Raw genomic sequence first — 21,529 nt, 5'->3', positions numbered from 1 at the left:
GGACAAGCATAGGAGCTAGGTGACAGCAGGGAGCTAATAACATGGAAGAAAAGAAAGAAGGACATTAAGACACCCAATGCTATATCTTCTGATAGCCAGGCACCATCAGCTTTCTTCACCACATTTGCTTATGCACACATTTGTCTTCAGCAATTATGTCAGGAAGGTGAGCATCATGGAATGCCAATTTAATAAAACAATGTGTTCTTGCATTGAGTAAGTGCTTAGGTGGAGGTCCAATGTCCATCTGCTGTCTTACTGCCTTAATATTAAACCTATAAATATATGCACGTAGATCTATTTACCCATCATCTTATATAAATATATTTACATATGTGCATGCCTGTATTTAGATCTCTATAAATAACCTTTGTCCCCTACTTCTTTCCTCTATTTCCTTTTACTTTCCTCTTGTCCCACTATCATGCTCAGCTTTCATTTGAGTTTCAGTAATTTCTCTTAGTTACAATACCTTGCTGAATCCCTACCAGGCCTCTCACACCCTCCTTACTACTAATTTTGGATCACTTGTTGCTTCCCTGTCCCTGGGTTGGTCAACACGACCTCCTTACCACTGCCTTCCCTATCCATGTCCCCCAGAACCATTGGTCCTATTGTTTTCTAGCTGAGAAGCATCAAACCCCACATGGAAAAAGCACACCAGGCTGTGTGACCACAAGGTGTAAAAGGTATCAGGTATCAGCATCAAAGAACAAAAATTCATATCATTATGTGCTCACTTCCCGATACAATTGCTGAAGCCAAATGGGTGCATGAGCAAATGTGGTGAAGAAAGCTGATGGTGCCCAGCTATCAAAAGATAGAGTATCTGGTATCTTAAAGGCTTGAAGATAAATAAGCGGCCATCTAGCTCAGAAGAAACAAAGAGCACATTGAAGTAGCACACCCGCCTGTGTGACCTAAAGGTGTCACAGGGATCAGGAATCAAACATCAAAGAACAAAAAATCATATCATTGTAAATGAGAGTGAGTGCAGAGTGGAGACTGAATGCACATTGGTAGGCATCTGGACACCCCCTTACTGAAGGGTTATGGGGAGGAGATGAGCCACTAAGGGTGCAGAGTAGCAACGTTGAAACATATAACTTTCCTCCAGTTCTTAAATGCTTCATTCCCCACTATCATGATCTCAATTCTAATCTACAAATCTGGTTAGACCAGAGGATTTGCATTGGTACAGATAGCAACTGGAAACACAGGGAATCCAGGTCAGATGACCCCTTCAAGACCAGTGGTGAAAGTACCAATGCCTAGAGGGTGGAGGGAATGTGGGGTGGAAAAGGGGAACTGATTACAAGAATGTACATGTAACCTCCTCCCTGGGGGATGGACAACAGTGAAGTGGGCGTGGGGAGACATTGGACAGTGTAACATATGAAATAATAATAATAATAATTTATGAATTATGAAGGGTTCATGAGGGAGGGAGGAGGGGCGAAGGTGGGGGGGATGAGAAGCTGATATTAAGGACTCAAGTAGAAGGCAAATGTTTTGAGAATGATGATGGCAACAAATGTATAAATGTGCTCAACACAATGGATGGATGGATGAATTGTGATAAGAATTTTCTGAGTCCCCAATAAAATGATTTGAAATAAAAAAGAAGAAAATGTGTTGAGATGGACGGTGGTGATGATTGTACAACTCTTCTTAATATAGCTGAACTATTGAAATGCATAATTTGGATTAAGCCCCAATAAAGCTATAGAAAAATGAAATATAAATTCGTTTTAGTCTAAACTAATCAGAGTATGTCAGTAATATGACATATTTTGAGTGCTTAAACAATTGGAAGAAATCTGTATATGTACTCACGCCAAACTAAGGTGTTCAAACAGAATGGAGAAATGAGCAAGAAAAATATGAATAAGAATAACTTATGTCACACATAAGTTAAGGTTGATTGGTGATGATGTTGAAAATGTTTCAGCTGCACATCAGCAGGAGTATGCCTGAAATGCAAGTCATCCATGAGGGGACTTGGGAACAAGGCTGTTGTTGCTGACATCAGATGTTTCTAGGTTGAAACTAGAGAAGATCACAAGGATGGTTACCTGTGTTTTATTGATTGGTAAAGGCATCTAACTGCATGATCTATTGCAAATTATGGTCACCATTGCCAGAAGTGGAATTTCCAGAACACTTGATTTTGCTGCTGTAGGTCACATACATAGACCCAGAGTCAGTTACTCAAATAGAATAGGGAATTCAATAATAGGAAAGCGGTATATCGGGGTTGCATTTTCTCACCCTGGTTTTTCAATCTGCATGCTCACTTTGGTGGCACGAATTTTAAGTGTTTGACTGCTTACAGCAAGGTCAGTATATCAGAAACATCTGGCTGCTCTAAGAGAGAAAGATGAGGTCATTAATTCCTATAAGGAATTACAATTCAGAAATCCCAAGGAGCAACCCTATTCTGTCCTTTAGTTCCACTATGAATTGAAATCGACCGACTGGTAGTGGATGGTGCGTGCTCGGTATTAGTTTGAGAATTTGGACTATATAAAAAAGAAAACTGCTCAGAATTGGAGACTGACCAATTGCAACCCTATCTCCCTATGCAGCTGACACACACATTTGTCCTGAATGCAGAGGACTTGCAGCAGTTACTAGGGATGATCAAAGAACACAACCTTCAGTATGAATGACAATTCGATACCAAAGAAGGAAAATCCTCACAGCTGGACTAAGAAGCAACCTCAGGTAAAAGATTTACATCGTCAAAGGTTTCATTTTGTTTAAATCCAGAGAAAACCCCTATGAAATCTGGGGGGAAAATAAAGAAAATAAAGAAAAGAAAACTTTTGAAAATGTTAAAAAGCCAAAATTAAAATGCATCACACCCAAGCCATGGTGTTTTTCAGCTGCCACATCTATATACAAAAAGCTGGACAACAAATACAAAAGATGTAAGAAAAATCAAAGCTTTTAAATAAAGTTTCCGTGAAGAGTGTTGAATATGCCATGGCCTGTCAGAAGAATACATGAATCTGCCCTGGAAGGAGTACAACTAGAATGCTCTTCAGAAGCATGGAGAGGGACACTTCTCACTTGTTTTGGTCATGCTGGGAGAAGGACATGCCTTAAATAATTTACTTAAGAAGATTGTTTAATCTTTAAAGAAAAACAAATAGAAGAAGAAGTATTAAAATGTAGTAGTTTAGCAGGATATTAAATGATTCTATAATAGCATGTATCTTTAATTATCATTGCTTTTGCTTTTAGATATAAATCTGTAGAGCCAACACTTTAGTACAAAACTATTTCTGATTAATGGTCATGAAAATGCTTGTGGACCTTACACATGCAAATGAATTTTATTTCAAAAATTTACAATGGATGTCCTGCTTTTAGTGAAATTAGTACCAAGTGTTATATACAATTTTATTTAATATTAGACAGCTTTCCATCCATTATCAAATTCATTACAATGATTTGTATTCTGCATGCTTTTGAAAAGTCTATGAGACAAAACCTAAACGTATTCTTACTAGGGTTCTAAGTCCTTCATGTACAAGTTTAATCCAAACATGATTGCAAAAAGTTCTCTCAGTGATGTATTTGTCTGAGTGGCCTGAGGGTGGTTCCCAAAAATTGTGCCTAGAAAATAATTTTAAGTCAAGGTCAGCATCAAATTTCTCACACAAATCAAGTAGACATCATGCCAAATCACTAAAGGTTTGCCAGAAGTTTGTCGGAATACTGCCCTACATACAACAGTTTTCAGATGGATCCAGCATATTTAGAATGGTCTGGGAGAATTCAAGAATGAATTCAAGACAGAGAAGTTAGTGCAAAAGGTATGGTGACTGGTTTGGGGGATTTAAATGAGTCAATTTTGATAAATTTCCTCTAAGGACATAGGACAATCATGGGGACTTATGATGAGGGAGTTTGTGAAAAAAAAATTGAAAACTGCACTGGTTACTAAAAGACCAGGAAAATGATAGTAAGGGAGAAAAAAATTCCATCACAGCAATGCACCTGCTCATTTTTAAATGGCATAATTTGATGGGAAACTTTAACCTCTAGTTTTTACTGCCCTTCACTGTTCAAGCTTAAGGTCACTCCCAATGTCAAAGAATATTTAAAATAAACATGGGTATGAGTCCCTCAAGGATATCAAAATTAATATTTTGGAGTAGTATAAAATGAAGACCAAAGTGTAGAAATCTATATATAGATAATGCCCCAGTAATGCTATTTTCACATTTTCATCTTTTTGTTTACTAAGGATTTTAATTATTTTCTAGTTAAACTTTTTGATTACCTCTGTACTTGAACTAAGACTCTTATTGATTTATTGATTAAAAAGTACATTAGAGAAAATATTTGACATGTGAATAATTTTATTAACATAATTTTATTAACATGAGGTTGTAAGGTAACCTACATATTTTAAATTAATTAGGTGATTTTGGATGTCTCACCTAAATGTTCCATAAAGGATCTCATGTACTCTAACTTCATGGTTAAATGTTCTCCATTGCAAGAGAGAATACAAAGAAACAATCCAAATTCAACAATGTGCAATCTCTTTACTCTAGGTCCACACTTCCTCACACAAATATGAATCTCTGTTTGTTGTGTTTTTACTTTAGGCAAGTGCATGGATGATTATTTAACATCCGATATTGGTAGTCATTCCTAGAAATTTATAACTGTGATTTGATGGTTTCATGATCTCTGTATATTACTTGAATGGGAGGTGACTATTACTCTAATTTCCCAGTCTTTTTGTTTCTATTTATGTGATCCCGCTCAACATTGAAGGAAGACTCATTAGCTGCCTGTGGAATGGAGATGATATGATTTGGTTGCTGCAAATCAAAGCAATTCAAACAAGTGCTTACTGATGAAGATTAAAGGTGATTTTTTAAAAAATGGGTTACACCTCAAAATGAATAAGAAAACATTATCATGATCACTCCCAACTGAGCCAATAAGCAACAGTATTTTAAAAGAAGAAAACATTAAAATTATCAAAAAGATAATTTTATTTGATAATATTTAATGTACATGAAACTCATGGTCAACAAATTATGTGACGTTGAGCAGGACAAATCTGGTATTACAATTCAATTTAGAAATCTTAACATCAGAAATGTTATCACTACGGTGTGCCTGATGCAAAACAGATACTTCCACTTGATGCACGAGTAAACCAGGCAGTGGAAAAGGAAGACGAATGGAAAAATGACATATTGAACTTATGGTGGATAAATTTAGTTTCCCACAAGGTTATTCCTGTCATATTATAGTTGAGAAATATTCTTTTTCCCCTAATTCCCCTTTATTTATTTTTGTTTGTTTGTTTATTGTGATTTTTTAAAACATTTTATTAGGGACTCATCCAACTCTTATCATAATCCATACATATACATACATAAATTGTATAAAGCACATCTGTACATTCTTTGCCATAATCATTTTCAAAGCATTTGCTCTCCACTTAAGCCCTTTGCATCAAGTCCTCTTTCCCCCCTCCCTCCCCACTCCCCCCTCCCTCATGAGTCCTTATAATTTATAAATTATTATTTTGTCATATCTTGCCCTATACGGCATCTCCCTTCATTCTTATTGAGTTACTTTTGAAGCACTCTTAGCTAGCAAGAATTGTCTGATGTGTGAAACATGCTGTATTTAGGTACCATCTAGTCAGCTCCCTGTTCAGTGCCCCGGTGTGTCGCAGAAGGACACTCTGTCTGGGCTTGCACTAGCTCCATCATGGTGGTTATCTTTGAACCTATCATGACAGCCACTGTGTCAATCCATCATGTGGACCAGTCCTCTTTTCCACTGCCTCTTTACTTTGCCAAGTGTGGCATTCTTCTCTAGGGACTGTTGGTTCTTTTGCCAGTCCTTGGTGCTTTCAATCTTCTTCCCGAGCACCATCATCCAAAGGGATCCATGCTTCCTTGGTCTTCCTTAGTCAATGTTCAACATCCACATGCATATAAGGTGATTGAAAATATCAATGACAGTAGAAAAGTTTTAAAAAGTGAATAGCTAGTCCTTTCTTCTGAAGCATTTGTGGTTTTAGCTGGCAACTTTTATGTTAAGAGCTAAGCACATCAGCCATCTATACCATCCATTTACTCAAGGCAAAAAAAGGCAGAAAAATTTTGGGGTAAAACATAATGGATATTGAATTACTTGAAATTACAATGCACATATAAACAAAAAGTGGGTCAGACATTCCAAAAAATATTGTCCAAATATTTAACTGCTTTTTAAACTTTTACTATTGATTGTATGAAAAATAAAAACAAACACAAAGAATTTACTTTGACCTAAACCTAAATTATGTGACTACGTTAGTAGTATGGCTAGTATTTACGGGCAAGTGATTGTAGTTTTCCAATGCACAATACATATAGGTTTGATTTAACCCAATCTGATGTAGTGTTTTTTGCATTCCAATTTATTTACATAATTTACTCTTAAATTTTCTGATTATTTAAGCTTCTGAGTGTAACAAATCCAAAATTCTCAGAATACTCCATGGAGAACTATTTTATAAAGCTAAGTATATTTTCATATCTGCATTCTTCATTCTTGGGAACATTGACTCTGTGTTGGTCTCTGTAGGTTCTCACAGTGTTGCAAATCTAAGAAACACCATAATGACCTTGGTAAGTTAGCAGGTAAAATTATGGCAAATCTACAAAGAATAAGGGTAGTTGATGTCACTTAATGTATAGGTAAATCAGAATCATATATATATATATATATATATATATATATATATATATATATGATTCACAATAAACTTCAAATATATATATTCACAATAGACTTCAAATATATTGTTTATGTCTAAAAACATTAAATATATATTTAAAAGAAACTCACTATCATTGAGTTCATTTTGACTCATAGCTATTCTAAAGGACAAATTGAACTGCCCCTGTGGTTTTCAGAGACTGTTACTTCTATGGGAGCAGAATACCTCATCTCTCTCCCTAGAGCAGTGGACGGCTTCACACTACGGACCTTCAGGTTAGTAGCCCAAAGCATTACAATAAATACATATGTATCGGTACATGCACACACAATATATATATATATATATATATATATATATATATATATATATATATATAATTAAGAATATCTTGTCTTTAAATTTATGTTTCATTTCTAATTATATGATGCTAAGATAGTGAGCAAGAAGCCCTAGTTGAATAGTGGGTTACATGTTGGGCTGCTATCCACAAGGTCAGCTGTTCAAAACCACCAGCCACTCAGTGGAAGAAAACTGTGCTTTCTACCCCCATAAAGAGTTACAGACTTGCCAACTCAGTGAGGGCAGTTCTTCCCTGTCCTATAGTGTCAGTATGAATTGGCAGCAATTCAATGGTAGTAAGTTTTTGAGCTAAAATAATAAACACAAATAAGCTATATAAAATGTTAAAATAAGCAGTTCAAAAGTTACCCTATAGTTGCTGAACATATTTTCCATGTGTTCATCAAGTCCTGATGCTTCTATATCTAGTTTCTAGAAGCTAGTTCCTTCCTTAAATTTGGGCATTGAACAACTCATAAAGCATCTATTCATCTCACTTAAACACTTGTATTACATTGAATGTCCTTTGTTATTACTTTGAGAAATACACGTATCCAACATGTAATCACAATTCAAACTGCTAAGTTATTTCATAATTTGAGTAGACCCTAATGTATCAAAAAAGACGGAAAGGGAGTTGAAAGTAGTTAAGTGGGAGCAGCATTTGGAAATATGTATCATATAAATGTAATTTTAATATAACTAAAAATTTTCCCTCCACTGCTTATTCCCAAATATTGGAAAGTTTAGAGAAGAACTTTCTATCCTCTATTACTTTCTACTCTACTGAATTTCAGTGGAAATTCACTAACAAAATTCTTGGAGTGACATAGGCTCACCCTCAATTCTGACTCATAGCCACCCTTCAGGACAGGGTAGAATGCTCCCTGTGAGTTGCTGAGTCTGTGATTCTTTATGGGAGTAGAACGTCTTGTCTTTCTCTTGAGGAACTGGCTGGTGGTTTCAAACTGAGGTCCCCAAGACAATTCATAACCACTAAGCTACCCGCGCTCCTTTACAACCGGACAGTCTCTCTATGTAGGTCTGGACAGGTGCCTAGGGATCTGCTGTGGTTTTGCTTTCCTTAAATATTGTTTTGTTGTTGAAAATGCATGCAGAAAAATGTATGCCCTTTCAAGAGTTCCTAAGGGACATGTTAGTGGCCTTGGTTATGTTCTTTAGTTGTTCAACCATTCTCACTGGTTATATTCTAAGTTGGTCTTCATTAACATAAACTCTTAACAGACCATCTAATATTTCCAGTTGTTGTTATTTTGATCCCATCTTGATCGTCCTAAAATAGTGTACTGTGGAAGCAGACACTACTTCCAGGTTAAACAATTGCTTGTTGCTTTTAAGAGTTCAGATCTTGTTGGTTTCAAACTTTGAAGATTATGTCAGGACCGTCATTTCAGGGATTTGTTCAGCGCCTGAGGCTCCAGAAATCTGGCGTCTATATGAATTTTAAATCCTCTTTTTCATTTGCATCAGGATTCTCGTCCAGAAATTTTGATCTACATGTTCAGTATAGGGAGTGAGACATCATCCTGTTCTGTTCCCAGAACCAAGGAGGCAGCTGGGCAAGAAAGAATTACATTTTGCTCCTTTTCTTGATTCTCCTACCTTAATGGTTTGATGTCATTAAAACCAATTGCTGTGCCTTAGATCGCCACTTTGCAACTTTTAACACCTCGGGCAATAAGGAGCACACTTCATGTTAGAACAAAACACTAAAAATATTGTTACTTCAGTTAATGAGAATATTTCCTGAGACCATGGCTACAAACCTTCAAACCAAGGAATCAGACCCCATGATGTTTCTGGTTTTATATATAAGCAGTCTCAACAGCTACGCTTTTTCATTGCAGTAAATTTGTACATGATACAACTTTTGCCAATTCTTTCTTTTACATGTATACAATTGGCTGGCAGAAATTACAATAACTGACTTGACTATACTAAGTCCATATGATTTATACATCACTATTCAATTCAATTAATTCTGATATAGATTATTAGTTTATGAAACTGAATATATAGCTTTTGACCATTTTATAAAGAAGATATTACACATACTAAAAAATTGTTAGTAATTTTTCTCCTGAAATCACTTTCAAGCATGTTTGGTTAGAAACACACTTCCCTCCACTTTGCAGTTTACATGGTATGGTAGTTACATAATCTGTTTTGTCAATGTGAGGCTTAAAAGTGAAGGGGTGGCATTTATTCTGTCAATCAGATCACAGATTGATGACTTCCTTTGGAAAAACAAAAGAGATCAAATAGCTCTCACTCCCTGAGAGACTTTCTGCTGGCAAGCAACATGTAGACAGGCATCTGATGGCAGCCAGAGCCTCAGAGTTGGAAAAACTACATGGAGACCCCTGCCATCCCTGAGATGCTTACAAAGTCACTGGATCCATAATACTTCCCACCCAATGGTCTGTGATCTTCCTACATTCAGAATCATTGCATATATTTTATGAGTCTGAAGATTGGTATCAGATATATGAGCTAATATTGGATTTATGGACTTGATCTGGACTGCTCTGGGATGTTTCCTCAATATTCAATTGCTCTTGTATATAAAACTCATATATATATATATATATATATATATATATATATATATATGAATTTGTTTCTCTAGTCTACCCATACTCTCACATATGGTTTATAAAATATTACAAAAATATATTTTAAAATCATTTATAAAATAACTAACAAGGAGCTGAAATTGGAAGTGGTATTTTTTGTAAAATTTCAGTGCAGTAAATTTTGATAATATGCCCAGTCTGGTTGCTATGATTGATATGTATGTGCTTATTATTTCTTTATAATTATTTATTTATCTAAGTTTGAGAATTCAAGTGACAGGTTAGTTTAATGCCAGGAAGATTGCTGAGGAAAAAAAATACAGAAAACCCAATATTTTTTCATCATCCATGATTGCAAAATAAGTCAGCAAGATTATTAGCTCTATAATACCATTTGAATGATGGCACTTTGGTCTCAAAAATGTTTTTAAAGTTGGCAGTGAACATAGCAATTATTCAGGGTGTGGAAAGGAGAGGTGGTGACTGAGAGTGGTCTGTCTCAAAATTATTTCAAAACTTTAAAGGAATAAAAGCCTGCAATTAAAGAGCACTCTTTTTATGGAAAGGTGTACTTATTTAGATTTCAAAAAATCATAATCTTTGAATAATGATTTGCTAGTAAATTTTTTAGAGCAGGTGTTCTATATAAATGATTCGCCAAGAGTAATTGGTGGGTCATGTTACCTGAAATAAAAGGGTAGTTAGCGCATGCTGAATAGAAAGGTGGTATATGTGGGTAGTTTTACAATCTCAGTACATTGCTGTAAAAAAAAAAATCCAAACAGATTACATAATTTGCCCGTATACTCCTGACTATAATTTTAAATATAATTTGGGACCTGACTAAATTTGCCATTCTTTTGAACTAGCATTTACTCAATGGCACTAGGTTTGGTTCTGATGGGGAATTTCAAAGCTTTTTAAAGACTACAATGGGACCTTTAATTATACCCGCATGTTATAAAATAATGAGTCTTACATAGTTTAACTCTAGTTGTCATGAATGTCTTCCATTTTATAAATCAGATTTATAAATAGAAAAAAACTATCTTAAAGCAATACAATGGTGTCTTTTATGTGTTAATCACACTGATTTGTCCAGATGTATGCTTATGTACTGGGTTTATATCCCATATGTATTCTATGTTGTTCCAAGCTGGACACTAGCAACTACTCTCAAGTATTTTAGACTCAAAAGGCTTTTTAATACTTCAACAACATATTTCCTTGGTTATTGCATTTGACTTAGTTCAGTTTAGAAAATATATGTAATCTAATTTAGCAAGCTATTTGTTAGATGTGAACAAAAGTAAATTTTAAAAATGTATGCCTAGAACCAACTCCAGCAACTAAAGTAGTGCTGTCACCTTATATTACTTTTATAACATAAAATATATTGAACTATTACTAATTAATTTCTATATGGAACTCTGAGGGCAAGTAAAAAGTATGGATACAAATCATAAAAAGTTTTATGAAACAAAAATTTCAAAATGCAAAGCTACTGTTTTTTGGCATAAACTTCATCTGGGTCTACACACGTATAAAGTTGATTTTCCAGTTTTCAACCTTTCTCAGAATAATTATGTGATCTCTGATTTACACCATGCCAAACGGGTATTAAAAGCATTACTGAGGAACTCAAACTTTATTCCTTATTAATGTTCTTCACGGTTTGGGAACAAAATTAAGCCTGAATGAGAAAGCTTAGTGTGTGGGGTGAGTGTGATACGGTTTTGCAATGACATTTTCAAGTGCAGCTTTTGCTGTGCTCAAAGAATGTACAAGTGCACTGCTGCTTTGGGGTGGAGTTCGGGGAAAATCCTGAGAACAACTTCCATGGCATTCTTCATAACAATGTCGTTTTCAATATTCTTAAAATTTCTTCCTAATAAGCCCATGCAATTTCTTCTTAATAAGCCCATGATTACACCCTGTCCTTCAAGAATATCTATCAAGATGATCCCTTTCAATCCCAGTAAATACTTGCCATGCGTTTTTGAACTGTCCTTTCTCTCTTGAAATTAACGGGTCCTCAAAAACCACGATTTTGATTGTTTTCTTACAGCTTTATTGGCACATAATTCTTATATCATACAAATTAATAGTTCAACCATATTATGAAAAGTTGTGAAATCATCACCACAATCAATTCAGAACATGTTCTTGTTTCTTGTGCTCATTTTTATTGCCCACCTCCTTCCCCGCTCACCTCCCCGGCCATGGCCTTATGTAATGATTAATTTACTGTCTCCATAGATTTACCTATCCTGGATTTCATACATAGAAGGTCATACAAAGCACAAGCAAGGGACAAACAAAATGAGCAGCAATGACAAAACAGAGAATAATTTCCATCAAAAGGAAGCAGAAAATACTAAAAACTCAAACAACTTTAAAATGGGTCAAAAGGGAGATCAGATATAAATTGTTACATTTGATTATGCCATGGACAGTAAAACTCAAATTTAGCAATTTGAAATGACCAGCAGCACTGAACCACAAAGATGAAGTTTTTACTCCCATAAGGAGCTACAGTCTCAGAACCCCATTTGGGGCAGCTCGACGCTGTTTCAGGGTACTTATGAGTCAAAATGACTTGATGACATGAAGCTATCTGCCATAATGGACTTGACAATGTTCTCTGTCTTTCCCGCCCAAGTCTATTCACATCCCTGCACTATGGTCAGAGGGTATTCAAAGGAGAATTAATGAGTCATGGGACATGCAAATAGAGTTTGGGCTTCCACTGTCCTTTGTACCCTTGATTGAACTTGTTTAAAGCAGCATAGCTAGGCTAAGACAACTGTGTTACAGAGACAATTTGTCTGCAGCCATCCACAGATGGCAGAGATATTTTAAAGTACACAATTTGAAAGAAATTCATACAGGTATGAACTGGAATCCTAGTAGGAATATTTTTGACTTATATTAATTTGCTGGGAAATGTCTTCTCCTAGTCTTTTATATTTTGACTTAATTTCTGATGCAAACATAATTTTAGTTTGATACTTATCCTTTTCATTTATTTTCATTAAAAAAAATCATTTTACTGGGGGATTTTACAGCTCTTACAACATTCCATGTATCAATTGTATAAAGCATATTCATACATATGTTGCCAAAATTATTTATTCTTACAGTCAAAAAATGTTTCAAAATGCTATGTGTTATCCCCTAAAATTTTAAATATATTATCTTGAATTTTCTCCTAATAATTTATGGTTTTATAGATATTTATTTGAAATATGTGATCATTGTTTTTGAATGCTACAAATGAGTAGGCACTTAAATTATATTCAGTTATATCATTTGCATTATAAATTCCATTATATCAAATATTTCCACAGATATAAATTTTCATCTGTCACACATATTTACTTAACATATAGGATTCTAGTTCTACATTTTCTTTTTATTATTTTTTTCTATTGCTATCTCAATACCATAAAACAGAAGTCAGCAAACTTCAGCTCACAAGCCATATGCTGCTTTTTTGGTATGTACATGGGGCTCTGAAGTAAAATTGAAAAATTTTAAGATATTCAGAAAATGCCCAATTCATTTGTTTGTAAAAATATATTTATGACTCTTGAATAATTATTTAAATTGTTGTGAAGGCGAAGACTGTTTCTTCCATTTAAAAAATTTGCTTACCCTTGCCAAAGAATCTATATTTTTTCTTCTTTTAAAATCGTTTTATAACGGGCTCATACAAATCTTATCCCAATCCATACATACATCAATTGTGCACAGCACATTTGTACATTCATTGCCCTCATCATTCTCAAAGCATTTGCTCTCCACCTAAGTCCCTGACTTCAGATCCTCAATTTTTCCCCTCCCTCCTCACTCCCCATTCCATCATGAACCCTTGATAAATTATAAATTATAATTTTGACATATCATGCCCTGTCCAATATCTCCCTTCACCCACTTTTCTGTTGTCCGTCCCCCGGAGAGGAGGTCACATGTACATCCTTGTAATCGATTCCCCTTTTCAAATCTACCCTCCCACTATCGCCACTCATGCTACTGGTTCTGAAGTAATCATACACCCTGGATTTCCTGCGTTTTCAGTTCCTATCTGTACCAAGGTACATCTTCTGGTCTAGACAGATTTATAAAGTAGAATTGGGATTATGATAGTGGAGGAGAACATCTATTATGATAGAGGGGGAAGCATTTAGGAACTAGAGGAAAGTTGTGTGTTTCATCGTTGCTACATCACACCCTGACTGGCTTGTCTCCTCTCTGAAACCCTTCAGTAAGGGGATATCCAGTGGCCTACAAATAGGTTTGGGGTCTCTACTTCACACTCCCCCACTCATTCACTATGATAAGATTTTTTGTTCTGATGATGCCTTGATAACTCATCCTCTCGACACTTCTTGATCGCAACAGGCTGATGTGCTTCTTCCATATGGGCCTTGTTGCTTCTGAGCTAGATGGCCACTTGTTTACCTTCAAGCCTTTAAGACCCCAGACGCTATATCTTTTGATAGCCGGGCACCATCAGCTTTCTTAGCCACATTTGCTTATGCACCCATTTGTCTTCAGCGATCATATCATGGAGGTGAGCACGCAATGATATGATTTTTTGTTCTTTGATGGGTGATAACTGATCCCTTCAGCATGCTGTGATCACACAGGGTGGTGTACTACTTCCATGTGGTGTTTGTTGCTTCTGAGTTAGATGGCCACTTGTTTACCTTCAAACCTTTAAGAAACAAGACACTATATCTTTTAAAAGCCAGACACCATCAGTTTTCTTCACCACATTTGCTTATTCACCTGTTTTGTCTTCAGCGGTTGTGTTTGGAAGTGGAGCGTCATAGAATGCCTATTTAATAGAAGAAAGTATTCTTGCCTTGAGGGAGTACTTGAGTGGAGGACCAATGTCCTTCTGCTTCCTTAATACTAAGCCTATAAATATATTCTCATAAATCTATTTCCCCATCCTCATGTATAAATATAATTGCATATGTACATGACTTTATTTAGACCTCTATAAATACCCTGTGCCTCCTAGCTCTTTCCTCTACTTCCTTTGACTTTCCTCTTGTCCCAATATCTTGTTCAGTCTTCATTTGTGTCTAAGTAATTCCTCTTGGTTACGTTTACCATTGATCATACCCTACCAGACTTCCTACACCCTCTCACCACTGATTTGGATCACTTGATGATCCCTTGTCCCTGGGTTTCTTAACACCACTACCTTTGTCCCCACCACCTCTTCTTCCATGTCCCCCTGGAACTGTCAGTCCAGGTGTTTTCTCCTCCATATTGTTCATCCATCCTATATTATTTAGACATACCTGCAGAGAAAATAACATGCACAAAAACAAGACAGAGCAAAACAACAACAAACCAATGATAAAAAAAATTGCAACAAGAAAGAAAAGCTTTAGTTATTTCAAGGACTGTTTGTGGCCTTTAGGAGTGTTTTCCAGTCCAGTATGTTGGGGCACTATGTCCTGGCCCAAAGTCCACCTTCAGCATTCCCTGGGGGCTTCGCTGCTCCATTCCCTTGCTGTTCTGTTGAACCCCCTTAGAATTTTGCCTCGGTCTGGCGGGATCAGATTAATTGCAATACTCATACTGTATCTTCTTCAGTGCTGTCCCCTGTAGGGCTATGGGTCAGTGAGGAACATAATGCCTCATAGTGGGACTGGCCATATGGTCCTCTCTGTAGACTGGCTGCTCTAATCAGGAACAATGTCCTCAAGGCCTGGTGGTCCAGAATGTGCTCCACTCTCTCCTCCTCCCCCTTCATCTGTTCCCATGTGCTTCGATCAGATATGTCCTTCTCCAGGAGCTGCAGATTCAATGTCATCCTCTGAAATAAATTCTTCTAGGGGAAGGGGCAATGTCCAAGTCATAGTTAGACTTGGGGTCAGCCTCCCAGACCTCTCCACTGTTTCCCTAGTCCATGAAGGCATGTTGAATTCAAATCTTGGAGCACTGGGTTGAAGTCTGGTCCCTCTTTGCCTGTGAAGATATAAACAATACCCTTGGGTGGGTTAGTGCCCTGTGCCCATGCTACCCATTTCTCTTTTATTATTATTAGGTTTTTCCTTTCCCCACTTCCTTTTAAGTTGTCTACCATATCTATCCCTATATTTGGTCTGCTCCCTGCAATATTACCTGGTCCTCACCACAGGAATGTATGTATACAGTAGCTTATTCCCTATGCCCCTTTTGCATTTTTTTTAAAGCTTACATCAGTGGACTCATGATGCACTTGTCCTTGCATGCTTGGCTTACTTCGCTTAGCATGATTTCCTCCAGTTCTTCCCATGCAGTGATGTGCTTCATATGTTCATCACTGCTTTTTAGCAATGCATAGTACCCCATTGTATGTATATACCATAGCTTTTTAGTCCACTGGTCAGTTGAAGGAAATTTGGGTTGTTTCCAACTCTGCGATTGTAAATTGTGCTGCAAAGAACACTGGAGCACAGACGTCTGGCCTTGGTTTGTTTCTTGCCTCTTCTGGGTATATACCCTGTAGGGGGATTGCTGGGTCATATGGTAACTCGATTTCCATATGTTTTAGATATCGCCAGATCTAATCCCATAGTAGCTGTACATATTTATAGGTCCACCCGCAGTGGACTTCTCCGATGTGTATAACAGTCTGATGGACTTCTGTTTGTTGATCTTGTATGCTGAGACTCTGCCAAACTCCTCTATTGCTTCCAGTACTCCCCTTGTGGAACTTTTAGGATTTTCCAAATATAAAATCATATCATCTGCAAATAACTATAGTTTTACCTCTTCCTTCCCCAGATGAATACATTTCATGTCTTTTCTTTGCCTTATGCCGTTAGCTAAAACCTCCAGCACGATATTAAATAAGAGTGGGGACCAGGGTCATCCTTGTCTGGTCCCCTTTTTCAGTGGGATTGTGTTAGTCTTTTCTCTAGTGACTACCACATTGGCTGTTGGTTTTCATATATAGCTTGTATTGTCTTGAGGAACTTTCCTTCCATTCTTACCTTCTCAAGTGTCTTAAACAGGAATTGACATTAGATGTTATTGAATTCTTTTTCTGCATCTATTGATATTATCATGTGGTCCTTATAGTTTTCATGTCAATGTGATGAATAATACTAATGGTCTTCGTATGTTGAACCATCCCTGGATCTCTGGTATTAATCCCACTTGGTCATGGTGAATTATTTGTTTTATATACTTTTGTATTCTTTTGGCTTGTATTTTGTTAAGGACTTTTGCATCTATGTTTATTAGCGATATTTGTCTGTAGTTCTTGATTCGTGTGGGATCCTTTCCCTGTTTTGGTATCAGAGTTATACTAGTTTCCTAGAAGGGGTTTGAGAATTTGCCGTCTTTTTCGATGTTTTGAAGGGTTTTCATAGGATTTGTGTTAGTTATTTTCTGAATGCTTGGTAGACTTCTCCAGTGATACCATCTGGCCCAGTGTATTTCTTGTGGTAGTCCCATGACAACCTTGTGTATTCCTTCTATTGCTATGGGTCTGTTGAGATTATTGACATCCATCAAGGATTTTCTAGGGAGAGATTGTTTTTTCAATAATTTGTCTATGTCTTCCAATTGTTTTAATTCATTAGAGTACAAATCTTCGTAGTACTGTGTAATTATCCTTTTGATTTCATTCGGGTCTGTTGTAATGTCCCCTCTTTCATCCTTTATTCTTACTATTGAAATGTGTTCCCATGTTTCTTTGGTTAGGTTTTCCAGTGGTCTGTCAATTCTGTTTATCCTTTCAGAGAAGCAACTTTTAGCAGCATTAATTGTTTACATTGTTTTCTTATTTTTCCTCTCTTGAATCTCAGCCATGATTTTTATAATTTCTTTTCTTTTGCTATTAGGAGGATTGTCCTGCTGACCTTGCTCTAGTTGTAAATTTTGTGCCAGCGTATCAATCATGAGTCTCTCTTCCTTTCTCCGGTGTGTATGTATTGCTATGAAACTTCCTCTGATAACTGCCTTTGCTGTGTCCCATAAGTTTTGGTATGTTGTGTACTCATTCTTATTGGTTTCTAGAAATTTCCTAATTTCATCTCTGATCTGTGCGAATACACACTCCTTTTTCAGTAAAATGTTATTCATGCTCCAATTGTTTGCTCTTGTTTTCTTCATCTTCCTTTTGTTGATCTCCAGTCTTATGGCACAGTGGTCAGAGAGAGAGGTCTGTATGATATCAATGTGCTTAAATTTATGTAGATTTGCCTTATGCCCCAGCATGTGGTCTATCTTTAAATATGTGCCATGTGGCATTGAGAAGAATGTGAATTTTTTTAAATTTGGTTGAAAAGCTCTTTCAATATTTATCAGGTAAAATTGTCCAATTGTTGTGTTTAGATATCTATCTTCTTTGTTGGGTTTCTTTTCCTGTTATCTATCTTTCTCAGAAAGTGGTGTTTTGAAGTGGCCCACTATAATTGTTGTGGCTGTGATTTCTTTTTTCATCTTTTGGAGTGTTGTGTTGATGTATTTAGCGGGTCTCTCATTTGGGGAATATATGTTTACAATGCTTAGTGGTTTTGTCTAACACTCCCTTGAGTATTATATAGTGTCCCTCCTTATCGTTTTAATTGTTTGCACTTTGAGGTCAATTTTATCTGAGATTAGGATTGCAACTCCTGTTTTGTGAATTGCTATTTGTTTTGTATACCTTTCTCCAGCCTTTGATTCTCAGGCTAATTTTGTCTGTAGCCTTGAGATGTGTCTCTTGTAGGCAGCAGATTGATGGGTTGTATTTTCTAAGCCCGTCTGTTAGTTTCAGTCTTTTAATGCCTGTGTTCAGGCTATTGATATTCAGGGTTTTTATCTCCATCTGTGGACTCTGTGATGTCATCTTATACCTTTTGTGTTAGGTGTTTTCCTACTCTCTTTTCTTATTAGTGTGTTGTGTATGTGTGCATTTTTGACTTCTTTCCATCCTTAAGCAAATGCTATCTTGAGGTCTCTTTTGTCTTTGTTGCCCCCTGGGTGAGGTTGTTCTATGTTGCAGTCTCTTCTTTATATTTGGTGAGTGTTGTTCTTCTGCCCATAGTAGGTCATCAAGGATCTTCTGTAGGGCTTGGTTTCTTCTAACATATTCTTTGAGTTTTTTCTTGTCTGGAAGACTCTTACTTCCCCATCAATCTTGATTGATAATTTAGCCGGGTAGATGGGCTTTAGGTTTCCACTCCTCACTCCCCTTTATTCACAATGATAAAAGTTTTTGTTCTTTGATGCCTGGTAACTGATCCAATCGACACCTCTTGATCACACAGACTGATGTGCTTCTTCCATGTGGAATGTTTTGCTTCTCAGCTAGATGGTTGCTTGTTTTTCTTCAAGCCTTAAAGACTCCACATGCTATATCTTTTGATAGCTGGGCACCATCAGCTTTCTTCATGACATTTGCTTATGCCCCTGCTTTGTCTTCAAATGAAGGCTCAGCATGATAATGTGACAAGAGGAAAGTAAAAGGAAATAGAGGAAAGAACTAGGAGGCAAAGGGCATTTATAGACGTCTAAATACTGGCATGTACATATGTAAATATATTTATATATGATGATGGGGGAATAGATCTATGTACCTATATTTATAGGTTTCGTATTAAAGTAGCAGATGGACATTGGGACTCCACTCAAGTACTCCCTTAATGCCAGAACATTTCATTCTATTAAGCTGGCATTCCATGATGTTCACTTTCCTGACTCTCATCCATCTTGTCTTGAGTCTTTCTTTTTCTACTCTCTCTCTTTTTGTTACCAAACACAATATTCTTTTTCAGTAGTGGTCTCTCCCGATAACATGTTCAAAGTATTTGACGCCATCCTTGCCTCTAAAGAGCATTCTTGCAGTTCTTCTTCCAAGAGAGATTTGTTTGCTGTTTGGCCCTTCCATGTTACTTTCAATAGTCTTCATGAGCACTATCGTTCACATGCATCCAAGTTTCTTTGGTCTTCATTATTGTTCAGTGTCTTACTTTCTCATACATATGAGGTGATTAAAAATGCCATGACTTGGGTAGGGTGTACCATAATCTCCAAGGTAACCATTTTGTTTTTCAACATTTTAAACAGGTCATGCGCAGCAGGTTTACCTAGTATGTTACTTGATCTCTTGACTGCTGCTTCCACAACAATTGATTGTGTACAAAACTAGGTACTGATTTGTTCTGTTGTGCAGAGGGCCGCTATTGATTGGAACTGTCTGGGTGGGACGGAGCAACTACAAACATGAAAGTGTTAAAATGATCTTCCCAGTTAAAGTTATGCAGATGGAATTATAAATTAGCATAGAAATTTTAACCATATTTTCCTAGATGCAGAGTAAATGCCAAATGTGTTCCATGAACTTTGTTCCCTGGGAAGATTTTTTCTCACCCTTGTCTTTTATGAACATTCATGGTAGGACTTTGAGGCACTGGTACTCAGTTTTCAGGTAGTGTTAACATGTCTGGAAGCAAAGCCCAAAACTAACTCAGGAAAGCCCTACTGTCCTTGAGCAGATTGTGTTTCCCAGCAACCCTACATAGGAGCACCAAGGCTGTGGGTCTTTAAGGAAGTTCATGCTCTCATCTCTTTTCTGGAGAGTGGTGGGTGGTTTTGAACTGTCGAGGTTGTGGTTGGCAGTAGAATGTTGATCTAACATTCCTGCCATAAACAAGACAGGTTACCCTTTTTTTCTTTGGTTTCTATATTAGTCAACTCTGTTGTTGTCTGAATTCAAGACAATGACAACAGAGAGAAATTCGGTAGAGTAAATTTGAACTGCCTCATAGGGTTTCCCCAACTGTAATCCCTACCTCGCACGCCTGGTGGTGCAATAGGTATGCACACTGCTGCTAACCAAAAGGTTGGCAGTTTGAATCTTCCAGGTGCTCTGTTAGAGAAATTGTGGCAGTCTACTTTCTTAAAGCAATCGTATATCCTGGGTAACAATCTACGGTAGTGCTAATTTACCCTATGGAGTTATTAAGACTTGGAATCAATGTGTCAGTCATGGATAATCTTTACAGGAGCAGATGGTTCGGTATCTTCTATCTTAGAAACTTATTGACAGTTGAGCTCTTACTGATTATGCAACCAGGGTATCATTAAGTCAACATCTCTTAAGGAACCATTCAAAAGTCTACAGGTGTAGGATACCTGTTGAACTAATCTCCAATGTTAGTTCTTGTGTAATTCATGACCTAAAAACTGGAGGCACAGGTGGTTAGCACCAAATATTTAGGAATTAATGCCCAATGTCCCTAGAATCCCTTGCTATTCAAATTACTCAAATGGCAGTCTCCAAGAGAAACTCAAGGCTGGAACAGGAATAAAATACAAATAGAATAGCAGTAAGAATAGTAGTAATTTTAAAAATACACAAAGAAGGAAATGATATGCCATGAAAACAAGGGGCTAAAAAGTTCAATTTTTTTGAATCCCGTTTATTGTTGAAATTCTTAAAAGCTTATTAAGGCACAGTGTATAAAAGAATATTTTTATCAACATATGCCTATGGATTTACATTTAATTTTATAAAATATTTAGTCTTAAATCCAGTTCTCTTTTACTGACATTCATGGGAATAATAATTAAGAAGAAAGACCTGCTTCCTGCTGGGTTTGTTCGTGTGTGCTTGCTAGTTTTCCTTAACTGTTAAATTAGAGCTTTATTAAAATGTCAATGTGAGCTACAATCCCTTCAGTCAAAATATTTGTATGACAGGCAAATTTAAAAAATGATTTTAGGGATATTTGTGGCTTTTTTGACATAGAAAACTACATGCTTTAAGTGGCCTTTAATATTTTTCATAAAAGCGTCTAAAGCAGCAGAAGCTTACAAGCATGGGAGCTGGAGCTGGTCT

This window comes from Tenrec ecaudatus, chromosome 15 (genome assembly GCF_050624435.1).
Source record: "Tenrec ecaudatus isolate mTenEca1 chromosome 15, mTenEca1.hap1, whole genome shotgun sequence".
NCBI lineage: Eukaryota > Metazoa > Chordata > Mammalia > Afrosoricida > Tenrecidae > Tenrec > Tenrec ecaudatus.
Note: the sequence above shows the minus strand (reverse complement) of the source record.